Genomic DNA, 12,260 nt, shown 5'->3' with positions numbered 1-12,260 from the left:
GCAGTTAAAAAAAAATTGTCCAAAGAAAACTTTCAAAGGTTTATAGACTACGTCATAAAATATTAAATAAGTTACAGCACTGATACCAGTCACCGTCCTCGTCGAACCCATCGCTTGCGACAAAGGGCTCGACGAGCGGACTAACCCATAGACACAGCCCACTGAGTTTCTCGCCGGATCTTCTCAGTGGGTCGCGTTTCCGATCCGGTGGTAGATTCTGCGAAGCACTGCTCTTGCTAGGGTCAGTGTTAGCAACTCTCCGGTTGAGCCCCGTGAGCTCACCTACAAACGTTAGGGCGAAGCTGAAATAGCCTCTCAAAGCTATCAGCATAGGTAGGAAAAAAAAAGCACTGATAGAATTACAGAATGACACAATTGTTTGACTGTGTTTCGAAATAATAACATATTTTACTACAGCACATTTAAGTATCGGTGCTATTTCAAATCACGAATTGGCTATAAAACGAATTCAGTTGTTAAGATGGAGAACGCTTTGGCGCTCGTTTACTTTCACCTAGTTCTAATCTCTTGCCAAGACCTCTTCGGTTCCGATAATGTTATAATTGGCAATTTGAAAAGGCGAGACACCGTTCCTTTAAACCAATTCAACAGGCGAAATTACAAGAACAACAATTTGAACTATAGAAGAACTAAGGATATTCAAGATGACGTTCTAGAGAAAAAATTGGAGGTGCGTAATTTTTTAATTTGCTTCTTGAGTTAGGCTGACTCGGGCAAAACCGAGAGATTTTGGGATCAATGGGTAGATGAGGTCACGAGGTTACTTAAGATAAGTACGATAAGCACAAACCATTGAGTTTTTCGCCGGATCTTCACAATAGATCGCGTTTCTAAACCGATGGTAGTTTCAACAAAGCACTGTTCTTGCTAGGGCAAGTATTAGGTAATTCTCTCAGGTTGAGGCCGAGAGCTCACCTACTGGTCTATGAGTCCGTGAAATAGCCCTCAACGCTACTAGCGATTAGGTAGGAAAAAAAGAAGGTATGAAATGGAAGTACCAATGGCACTGGATGACTCTGCATTTCAGAATGACGAATATTTGTCTGAGAGACAAAGCACCTCTCATTTAGACCTAGATATATAGACTTCGCATGTAGCTTACGAAGCAAACACAGGTAGAATGTATACTGTAAGCCTGTAATTCTAACGAGTACATGTGACTGCTCGGCAAGGAACTCATTTTTGCGAGTTGGTTCCACTAAAATTATTTAATAGTCGGACATCTACAACGTAAATATGCCACTCACCTTGAGATATGAGTTCTAAGGTCTCAGTATAGTTACAACGGCTGCCCCACCTTTCAAATCGAAACTCATTACTGATTCACGGCAGAAATAGGCAGGGTACCCGTGCGGACTCACAAGAGTAGTACTTACGCAGCCAGTACAACCAGTAATTACGCAAATTATATTTTTGCGGGTTTGATTTTTATTACACGGTGTTATTCCTTCAATGTGGAAGTCAATCGTGAGCATTTGTTAAGTACGTATTTCATTAGAAAAATTGGTACCCGCCGGCGGGATTCGAACACCGGTGCATCGCTACATACGAATGCACCGGACGTCTTATCCTTTAGGCTACGACGACTTCAAAACTTCATACTTTTCAGCTGGCTGAATCGCAGTTAAGAGAAGCAAAATTAGACAAGGAGAAACTTGAGAAACTTCACAACGAGCTGCGATGGCTGACGGTTGACAATGAACAAGGAATAGGAATCGGTATCAAATAGATTGAACACAAAAAAATCTTCTGTTACATTTTTGTCTAATATCAAAATTAAAAAGTTTTTTACATTTAAGTGGGCTTTTTCGTGCGATTTTGAATCTTCATCGTGGTCTTTGTCACCATCGATTTGCAATGCAGTTTCACCTCTTTAGAATGGGCAAGAAACTCAAAGTACACACACAATATTTTTCAATTAATGCGCATACCGCATACGCTTATTGAATTTGAATTTTCAAGCTGTTTCCATCGAGTACTAGTCAAAGATCTGTTTGCACTGCTGTGTGGAGCACAAATGCAAAAGGTTTCGTAATAACACATAATATCTAAGTGTATAAATAACCATTCGCAATTAAGTTATTTTTGCAATTAAGTTATTTTTAATTTTTGAACCGAAAGTTAAAATCCAAACAGCTCTTGAGTTATGGTTATCTTAATAAATTTCTACGCAGAAGAAAGATTTTTCTAATTCTTTTTAATGTTAATAAACTGGCTTATCTGAATTACTCTTATTCTAGTTTTAATTGACCCAATGTCGCTGGTGGTAGGACCTCTTGTTAATCGACACGGGTAGGTACCACCACCCTGCCTATTTCTGCCGTGAAGCAGTAATACCTTTCGGTCTGAAGGGGGGGTAGCCGTTGTAACTATACTGAGACCTTACAACTTATATCTCAAGGTGGGTGGCGCATTTACGTTGTAGATGTCTATGGGCTCCAGTAACCACTTAACATCAGGTGGGCTGTGAGCTCGTCCATCCATCTAAGCAATAAAAAAAAAAGTGTGACAATAAACAAAGAGTAGGTACCTATATATATGTGTTATGCATTTTTATGTGCATATAATGCATTTTTTTTTAAATATTAGCATTCTGCTCTCCTTTATATTCTTTATAAAAGTGAGAAATTTCATACTCCTCCGTCCGCGCAATTTTCGTAAAAAGGGATACAAAATTTTTGCTTCACGTATTAATATAAAGATATATCTCTATTGGCCCCGTTTTAAGTCTTTCACTCGTGCTGAATAATGAAAAATACCAGCATGATGTAATCCCTCCCATTATTACAATACCGAGTTTATTAAAAAGGTAATTTAAGCTCTAAATCATTATTCATAAGACTTTATATCGGTAATTGCGAAGTTAACATTAATTTTGACTTGTGAAAGTTAAAATTTTGTTCGCAAGTGTAATGGATTCAAAATATTTACATACGAAACGTAAAAAGTTTTTGCTTCGAGTGTTCTTTCAATCGATTGAGCGCGAAACCGCGGCATAATTAGATTAGGCCGCGTTCACAACTTCACCCACAAATAACAGGGATTCTGTATACAAGAGTACTGTGTGTATATATGGACACAAACGCCACTATTGGCAATAATTAACATAATAATATATAGTTTAGTTTATTCTATGTTAATATTTATTTATTATTAGCAAGATTAAACTACTATTCTACCATATTTAATATTTAACAGACACTGTTTTTATGTGAAAATGTTCAGAATATGATTATTGTTGATATTATTGTTTAAAAACACAAATGACTGTATAAATAATTAAATATTAATAAAGCATAAATATTAATAATAATTTATATTATAATTAACAGTAATAAATTAATTAAGTATTGTAATTGTTATGAAATGATGTTGGCGCCATCTATTAATAGGCTGGATAATAACAATGTTAGTTTATATAAGTTCAAAGTAATGAATGTAAAATAAATTAATGTCAGTCATGTAAAAATCACTAAAATATGTATTGTGAATATTAAGCTATATTTTGTGAATTGCTTCGCAGTAATTAAATTTGTTTGTATAAAAGAAGTTGGAGTTGCTATAACCGATACAAAATGGCTAATTGTGTCCGGACTAAGACGTGGCTTTTTGTATTAAACAAGTAATGTTAAAGTTTTATAGAATTTATTGTATTTTCATTGTAAAAGAACTTATGTGTGAAAACCCTGGCTTAGCGCCGACATATATTATATTATGTTCTACACTATTTTCAAATTTCCGTTCACGGCAATCACATCGTGATCTGTCTGTGGGCTTCCAAAGCACGGTCCATGTAAGAAGCTTCTACAAACACAGATATAAATGCACCCTTCTTTACCCTCATATTTAAATACATTGAACTTGTCGAGTTCGTGTTTTGAACCATCTATATATTAATACGTGAAGCAAAAACTTTGTATCCCTTTTTACGAAAATTGCGCGGACGGAGGAGTATGAAATTTTCCACACTTATAGAGAATGTAGAGAAGAAGTGCACAATGTTAATATTTTTTTTTAAATAATGCATAAAAGATACGTTAAATCAATAAAGAAAACATTACACACTACATGCCATGTATTTGACGCACACACGCATGCATACTACTTATTGTCAAACTTTTGTTCTTGACGTCTGTGGTCAAATTGAGAATAGATTAAAATTTGTTTGTATTGGCGATATTGTTATTATAGAAGTATAAAATACAATCGAAGTCGAAGTCGAAGTCGAATTTCGACTACTGCGGGACCTCTAGTTAAAATAAAACTGTGGACACATCCTGAGGAGAGTTTTTTTTTATTTAAAAACAAATCGTATAAATTACGTTTTGAAGTTTTTTTCGAAACTTTCTCGACTTCAGTTTCGTATTTCAAATCGCTTTTCTGAATGTCAACGAAGAATTTACTCTGCGATGCTTCGTTTGCCTTAAAATATATTCTCGCGCCGTTCTTATAGCTCACGGGATCCTGGTCGGAAATTATTATTTTAATTATCTCCGTAAGCACACGAGCGAGCGACCCAAATTCTTGGCGTAGGCGGTGGGTTAACTGTGCCCCTGACGTTGTTTATCTCCATGACCAACGTATATAATAGTGGTCTATTTAAGCATACTTTAATTTCCTTTAATATACCCAATACTTTATATATACGCTTAAATAATTTCCGAGTCAACTAAAGTAATGGCATAGTAATGACTTTAATGGACAGAAACTCGCCATGGGTCAACGGATTAGTTGTGTGGAAGTATAAATACAGCGAATTTATGTCATTTTTTTTACTGGTGGTAGGACCTCTTGTGAGTCCGCGCGGGTGGGTACCACCGCCCCGCCTATTTCTGCCGTGAAGCAGTAATGCGTTTCGGTTTGAAGGGTGGGGCGGCCGTTGTGACTATACTGAGAACTTAGAACTATATCTCAAGGTGTGTGGCGCATTTACGTTGTAGATGTCTATGGCTCCTGTAACCACTTAACACCAGGTGGGCTGTGAGCTCGTCCACACATCTGAGCAATAAAAAAAAAAAACTTTTTTTCCTATCTATTCTAGAAACCTCGAGAGGTTATTCCAGATTCACCGAACTAGTAGGTGAGCTCGCGGGGCTCAAACCTGACGTTGTTGCTAACACGAACCCTAGCAAGAGCAGTACTTCAGGTAGGAACAGGCAAGAAAAAAAAACAAAAAAAACGTCTTCAGTTATTTGAACGCAGTAAACTTAATTGAACTTCCATTAAAAACATCGAACTGTTGATGCTAATATCAAGTAAAACGCACCTTAATTACAAAGAAAAAAGTCGCTTAGGCCAAATAGCCTTTCTCTCGATATGATTTCTGTAAAGTTGAATTCGCCAAGGAACTTGGAAGAATCAGCGCTGTAAGGAGATAAAAAAATGTATGTTATCATATCTCACTAACACTTTCTTCCCTTGAAAGTCTTATTCTTGCCTTTGTAGGTAAATAAACGATGACTGACTCGGTGGTGCAGTAATTAGCGCCCCTGACTATTGCGCCGAGGCTCGTGGGTTCATTCCCACATCGGGCATCGACATTTTGTGATAAACAGGTTTGTTCTCCCTTTATCAGGGTGATTATAATCTATATATGTATATATTTTAAAGGTACATACATATTTCGTTACGCGCTGGGGTTCAGAATAAATAAATATTCCATCAAAGTACAACTTAAAATTGTATTTGCACTTAGAACACTTACAGAACACTTTAAAATTTTTAATTCACTTCTTCCGCTTCGCTTCAAGTGATTCGTTCGCTTCGAGTAGTCCCGATTACTAACTGACTGCATGCCATCTCTGCAACGCTTTTATAGTCGATACGACATCCCTAGAATCGTCGAGAACATTCCTCACTAGTCGAGTACCTTCGATGTATGTTTCCGCTATCTGACAATAGATGGCGTTGTACTTCTCGAGCGTTCTAGATGTTTCTAGATCCTTTGATATTCGTTTCGACCATTTGGCGGTAGATGGCGTTACTCTTACCGGCGTAACAATATGTGTGTCACCAATAACGCAGGGAATCGTAATTTGGAGCCAGATGCGTGATTTGTTCCCAGTTGTTTATTAACTAATATTATTTATTATAAAATTAATATTTAAGTACTCAAACTTATTATAAATCTTAGCCTACGGTTCTAAAGGTATATTTAGGAACGTGCTTGTACTACCTCAACTACATTAATGGACAATTAGACCCTGTCCACTCCCAGTGGAATTGTGCGGAGGCACTCTTGTTAACGCAACTGTATCTTACACATTGAGTACCCGTCGCCGCGTAGCTAGAACAGCCCCTTAGGCTACCAGTAAATATGTAGGAGAAAAAAACACTTAGAATTAGTAAAATGTTACTATTATTAAGCATGGGTGTTCTTTAAAGTTATATTTACTTAAAATTGGTGACGTCAGTCCTATTAATACTTTAAACAGCGCACTTAACACTGAACATTGGCACTAATATTGTGTCCGAGAACAACTTCTACAAGATAGAAATAATTTAAGTAACTAAAATATAAATGCCTTACGTCTTCAGAGTTACAGTGCGTCTCATAGATTATACACTTAATATATTTGAGGTGCGTCTGTCCGCGGTCGCGTACGGAAACTACCCTCATCGAACTTAAAAAATAAAACGATTTGTTTAGCATTCATTCGCCGTCTTTCTTACTTCCTAACACGACATTTCCTATCTCTCTCACTCAGTCTAGCTCCATATATCTCATACATTCATACCGTTCCGTTTCTATATACATATTATTATGTATATGTCTTAAAAAAAAGGGTGCGTGTACTTATGTACGCGCGTAAGAAGTTATACTTTATTTTTATTAAATTTATTTATTTCTTGTTTTATTTAAATTTTAATCAATTTGAAAAAAAATATCGATTAAACAACATCCTCAAACACGCATATTGGACATCTTTTTTCTTGACATCGTATAAATTCGGTAATTCTCGGTACGGTTCGGAAACTTCACCTGCGGCTATATTCAGACTCGCCAAGTTACGTCGGTCGTATTGTAATGAACGTTGTAGTGGGCAACTTTATTCTGTTAATTTTGTGTCACGGTGCGCGCGCATGGTAAAATTTCGCTCTCATCAATTTTTCATAACGCGCCTAAAGAAGTATAACTTCAAAAACAGACAAGAAAATGAATCTAAATCTTGCAGTGTCAATGATAATGGTTTCGAATTTCGAACTTTGGGCGATAATCAGTATTAATTAATGAGTTTGGCGAAACGCAAAACATGGAATAGAGTTTCAGTACCCGGAATTCCGTGATGCCTGAGGACTCAATTTAATGCGCACTAATTCTCGGATTACGGAGTTTAGTACACGACCCGTATCACGAAATTAAGTAGTTTCACGTTTAAAAGGCAACATAATTTAAATAATCTTATAAAAAAAAACAATATTTAAAAGCTAAATATTTATCATGAACTGATTAGATGTTATTAATTAATTCCTAGTTTCATTGACAGCATTACCTATATTGCTTATATTACCTATCAATTATCAGTAGTAATGAGTCATATGCTATCACTATTATTGTGAAAATTATGAACAAAAAAACTAATGTGTGGTGCCATGGGACACCGGATAGGAACGAAGTTCCTTATTATAAAAATATTAATTTAAAGTTCTATTTGAGGTATAAAGAAAATAAAACTGGAGGTTTCGCAACAATCCACGGTCATTCGGTAGCGTGCGAAATTATTGTGGTGTATTTTATTCACGGTTGTTTGCAAAAGAGTTTGTGTATTGCGCAAACGAACGCTCTGAGATCGTGGTCAATGAATGATATAAAAAAATGTTATTTTTTGTACGTTATTACAAAGTTAAGTCGTACATTGTGTGCATTACTAATAAAAATCTTACGTTACGGACGTTTTTTCCTGGTTAGGGTACCCCTCCGCATCGTCCCATAAGGAACTTCGTTCCAAAAATAGTTTTGAGTGACTATAATATATGAAGACTTAATTGTAAAAAATTGCTCTACCTACTAATCCGTATTACTGTTTCGCAGTTGCTAAGTTCCGTAAGTGTATTAAGGCAGCGTTGAAAGCAATCCATACTCGGCGCTTTTGGATGCTTCTAGTAGTCATTCTAGCAGCAATCGAAGCATAGGTATTTACTGTCTGTATTGTACTCGTCGAAATCGCCGAAGTACGAACTAACACATAGCCCATAGTATTAGCCCGTCGCGTTACGCACAACCAATAGTAGATGCACTCGCAAAGCAGTTACCCTCGAGTCGATAGGGCTACTTCGGGGAAGTTTTTAACAAAGCCTTCTCCTTTGACTGAGCCCCGCAGTTCGGTTTCAGTTTTATGAAGTCGTCGTGACCTAAAGGATAAGATAATAAATAATAATAATGTTCGCGATTGACTTCCACGGTGAAGGAATAATAACGTGTAATAAAAATTAATGAATGAATGAAGTGATAGGACCTCTTGTGAGTCCGCAAGGGTAGCACTGTCTTGCCTATTTCTGCCGTGAAGCAGTAATGCGTTTCGGTTCGAAGGGTGGGGCAGCCGTTGTAACCATACTGAGACCTCAAAGCTCATAATATCTGAAGGTGAGTGGCGGTATTTACGTTTTAGATGTCCATGGGCTCCAGTAACCACTTAACACCAAGTGGGCTGTGCGCTCGTCCACCCATCTAAGCTATTGTGATCAAGAACCACTATCATTCCATCCAAACAAAAGCGATTAAAGGCAAAAAAATACACGATTGATTATTTTAAGGGTAGACAGCGGCTTGGCTCTGCTCCTGGCATTGTTGACGTCCATGAATGGGGCCGAATCCTCGTCTACCGATAAGAGCAATAAAATACTATAGAAAAGAAGTGGCGTTTTTTCTGAATTAGTTTAAGAACGCGTCGTATATAAACGAACGCCAACAAATCTCCGACAGCACTTGGAAAGTGGGCTGGCACGAATAACGGCGTTAGGCTCCATTAGCCAACATCAAGTTGAAAAGTACAAATTATGTACACAACTTTCTGGGTAGTTTGAGTAACTAGATACGTCGGCTAGGTTTTTAGGTTTTATTCCTTTTTTTTTGGTGAAAAAAAACGACAAATTCGTAGGCCTTTTAATTTCTATAACTTTGTCATTATTATTTCATATCCCACTGAGTTTCTCGCCGGATCTTCTCAGTGGGTCGCGTTTCCGATCCGGTGGTAGATTCTGCGAAGCACTGCTTTTGCTGGGGTCAGTGTTAGCAACTCTCCGGTTGAGCCCCGCGAGCTCACCTACAAACGTTAGGGTGAAGCTGAAATAGCCTCTCAAGGCTATCAGAATAGGTAGGGAAAAAAGAAAAAATATTTCATAATATCTAAATCATTCTATAGACAAAATTGAGGAGTGAAAATATATTTGGTTTGAGCGACGTCTTTGCAACTTTACAGGAGAACCCATTTAAAGCTTAAAATTTGGAAAAAATATCTTAAACAAAAAAAACTTCGTCACCTATTTGAATGGAGTTAATTGAAGTTAACTGTTAATGCTAAAAAATACCAAATAAAGCTCACCTTTCAATGAAAAGTTAATATCAATATTGTATCGATATTATATGGCTGAATCAGTGGAGAGTCTAGCCCAGGGTAAATAAAATACGTCGAAAAAATTCCTATAGATAAAATTTTAAACTAATTAAAAAAAATAGAGTCACACTTACTTAATGTCACGTAGGGTCTCGTAGATCGTAAAACTCATTGCTATCACTGACTCTTTAGATTCGTATGGCTACAGACTTAACAAAGTTTAGAATTGATTTTATAAATTAAATTTATATTCATTCGAGAAAATTATCTGAGAAACATGTTATGAAACATGCTTACTGATTATCAGAGAAAACTTAAATCGGTTTCAAAAGAAACAGAGTCGTATGGGCCATTATTAAATTAAATGGTTGCTTCAGACATGTTATACGAGCGATATGTTAAATTAACATATACAGTCGACCGTGCCTATTTTCATATTAACCTAAATGTTTCTTCCAAATAAACTGGTGGTAGGACATCTTGTGAGTCCGCACGGGTAAGTACCACCACCCTGCCTATTTCTGTCGTGAAACAGTAATGCGTTTCGGTTTTTGAAGTCGTCATGGCCTAAAGGATAACACGTCCGGTGCGTTCGTGTCGAAGCGATGCACCGGTGTTCGAATCTCAGGCGGGTACTAATTTTTCTAATGAAATACGTACTCAATAAATGCTCACGATTGACTTTCACGGTGAAGGAATAACATCGTGTAATAAAAATCAAACCCGCAAAATTATAGTTTGCGTAATTACTGGTGGTAGGACATCTTGTGAGTTCGCACGGGTAGGTACCACCGCCCTGCCTATTTTTGCCGTGAAGCAGTAATGCGTTTCGGTTTGAATGGCGGGGCAGCCGTTGTAACTATACTGAGACCTTAGAACTCATATCTCAAGGTGGGTGGCGGTAGTTACGTTGTAGTTGTCTATGGACTCCGGTAGCCACTTAACACCAGGTGGGCTGTGAGCTCGTCACCCATGTAAGCACTAAAAAAAACTAAAAATAAAAATAATAGTCGCTTCTAAAAATTTTTAGGTGTGCTGATTCAACCCTTGGTCCCGTCGGAGACATGACAAGGGCCACGTCGCTTACGGCCTTTATTCGACTTCATGTGAATAGATCGGATTTATTTATGCTCATTTTAGAATATATTGCAAGTCTAAATATTTGCTCTAAAGCCATATTATCTCAATATGTATTTCACTATGATTTCATCTCAGAAATTTAACCTATTTACCCAATTAATGTTTAACAGTTACCAATTCTCTAAGACATTAAAACTGAATTACCTTCACTCAGATTAACCCAATGTTCCTTAACTGATGAAAGGGTTTCTTTTAGCCCAGCATGGGTAAGTACCACCAATCGTTCGCAGCGCACTATTTCTGCCGTGAATTTCTGCTTGAAGGGTGGGGCAACCAACTGAGACTTAGAAAGGTAGGTGGCGATGTCTATGGACTCCACTTAGTACGACATGGACCGTGAGTTCATTCACCCTTCTCATCTAAACAATAATAAAATATATACATGACCAATAAATTTCTTGAAAAAAGTTCGACTAACCGCAAAATAGCTTGGCCCTTGACTGACATTTATAGGTTACCATACACAATAAAATCCCTATAGCTTTGGCTAATAAGTCCACTGGAGTGATAGGTAGCCCTGATAGGGTTACCAAGTATCAAATTTAGTGGGCCAACCCGTTTGATCGATTGCAAGAGAAACCCTTTTTGTGTAACAGCCACCAGATACGTACGTTAGTTATGCTTTTGGAACAGAATACCTAATTATACTTCTGATATCCTAGTACATCGAGTATGATAAAAATGAAATTTTTTGAGGGGAACAATTCTGTCATTCATTATTTTAGTGAAACTTTAACCGTTTCTGCAGCGGAAGCTCTCAAAAGGGAAAAAACCCGATTTTGAAATATTCTTTATTGGCGCTCCGCTTGTATTTGTCTTAGCTTAATGTTATATATAGCCTTCATCAATAAATAGGCTATCTAACACTGAAAGAATTTTTCAAATCGGACCGGTAGTTCCTGAGATTAGCGCGTTCAAACAAATAAACTCTTCAGCTTTATAATATTAGTATAGAATAAGAGTAACAATCGAAAACAAATTTACCGTAATTTACCGATTTTTGCATAAAAGCTGATAATTCCCTACGTATGCTATAAACATTACGTAAACTTCTGTTTCGACGACATGATTGTTTTTATTTTATTTTATTAATGTGAATGTAACATTAGGACACGTCTAGTTAAGCTACAAAACAGAACAAAATAAAACCTTGTTTCCTTTAAATAGTGTTTAAAATACGTTAATTTTCATTTCTGTCTGTGAGAGTGGTTGGTAGCCACGGCTGTAGAAAAAAAAGGAGAGCAGCCAAAACGTTGGGAAAATGAAATAAAGAGTAGGTATATCCGGCACACATTGGAGTCGAATGGCCAAAAAATAGAGAATATTAGAAATCTTTAGAGGAGGCCTTTGTCGAGAGACAAGCTGTTTTGAAAACCACACCGAAAGCCAGACGGAATAAGTTGGATTTAAGTTATTATTAAGTTTTTTTTATTGGTTAGATTGGTGGACGAGCTCAGAGCCTACCTGGTTTTAAGTAGTTACTGGAGCCCATAGACATCTACAACATAAATGCGCCACCCACCTTGAGATATAAGTTCTAAGGTC

Source organism: Bombyx mori, chromosome 15 (assembly GCF_030269925.1).
Source record: "Bombyx mori chromosome 15, ASM3026992v2".
Classification (NCBI taxonomy): domain Eukaryota; kingdom Metazoa; phylum Arthropoda; class Insecta; order Lepidoptera; family Bombycidae; genus Bombyx; species Bombyx mori.
Note: the sequence above shows the minus strand (reverse complement) of the source record.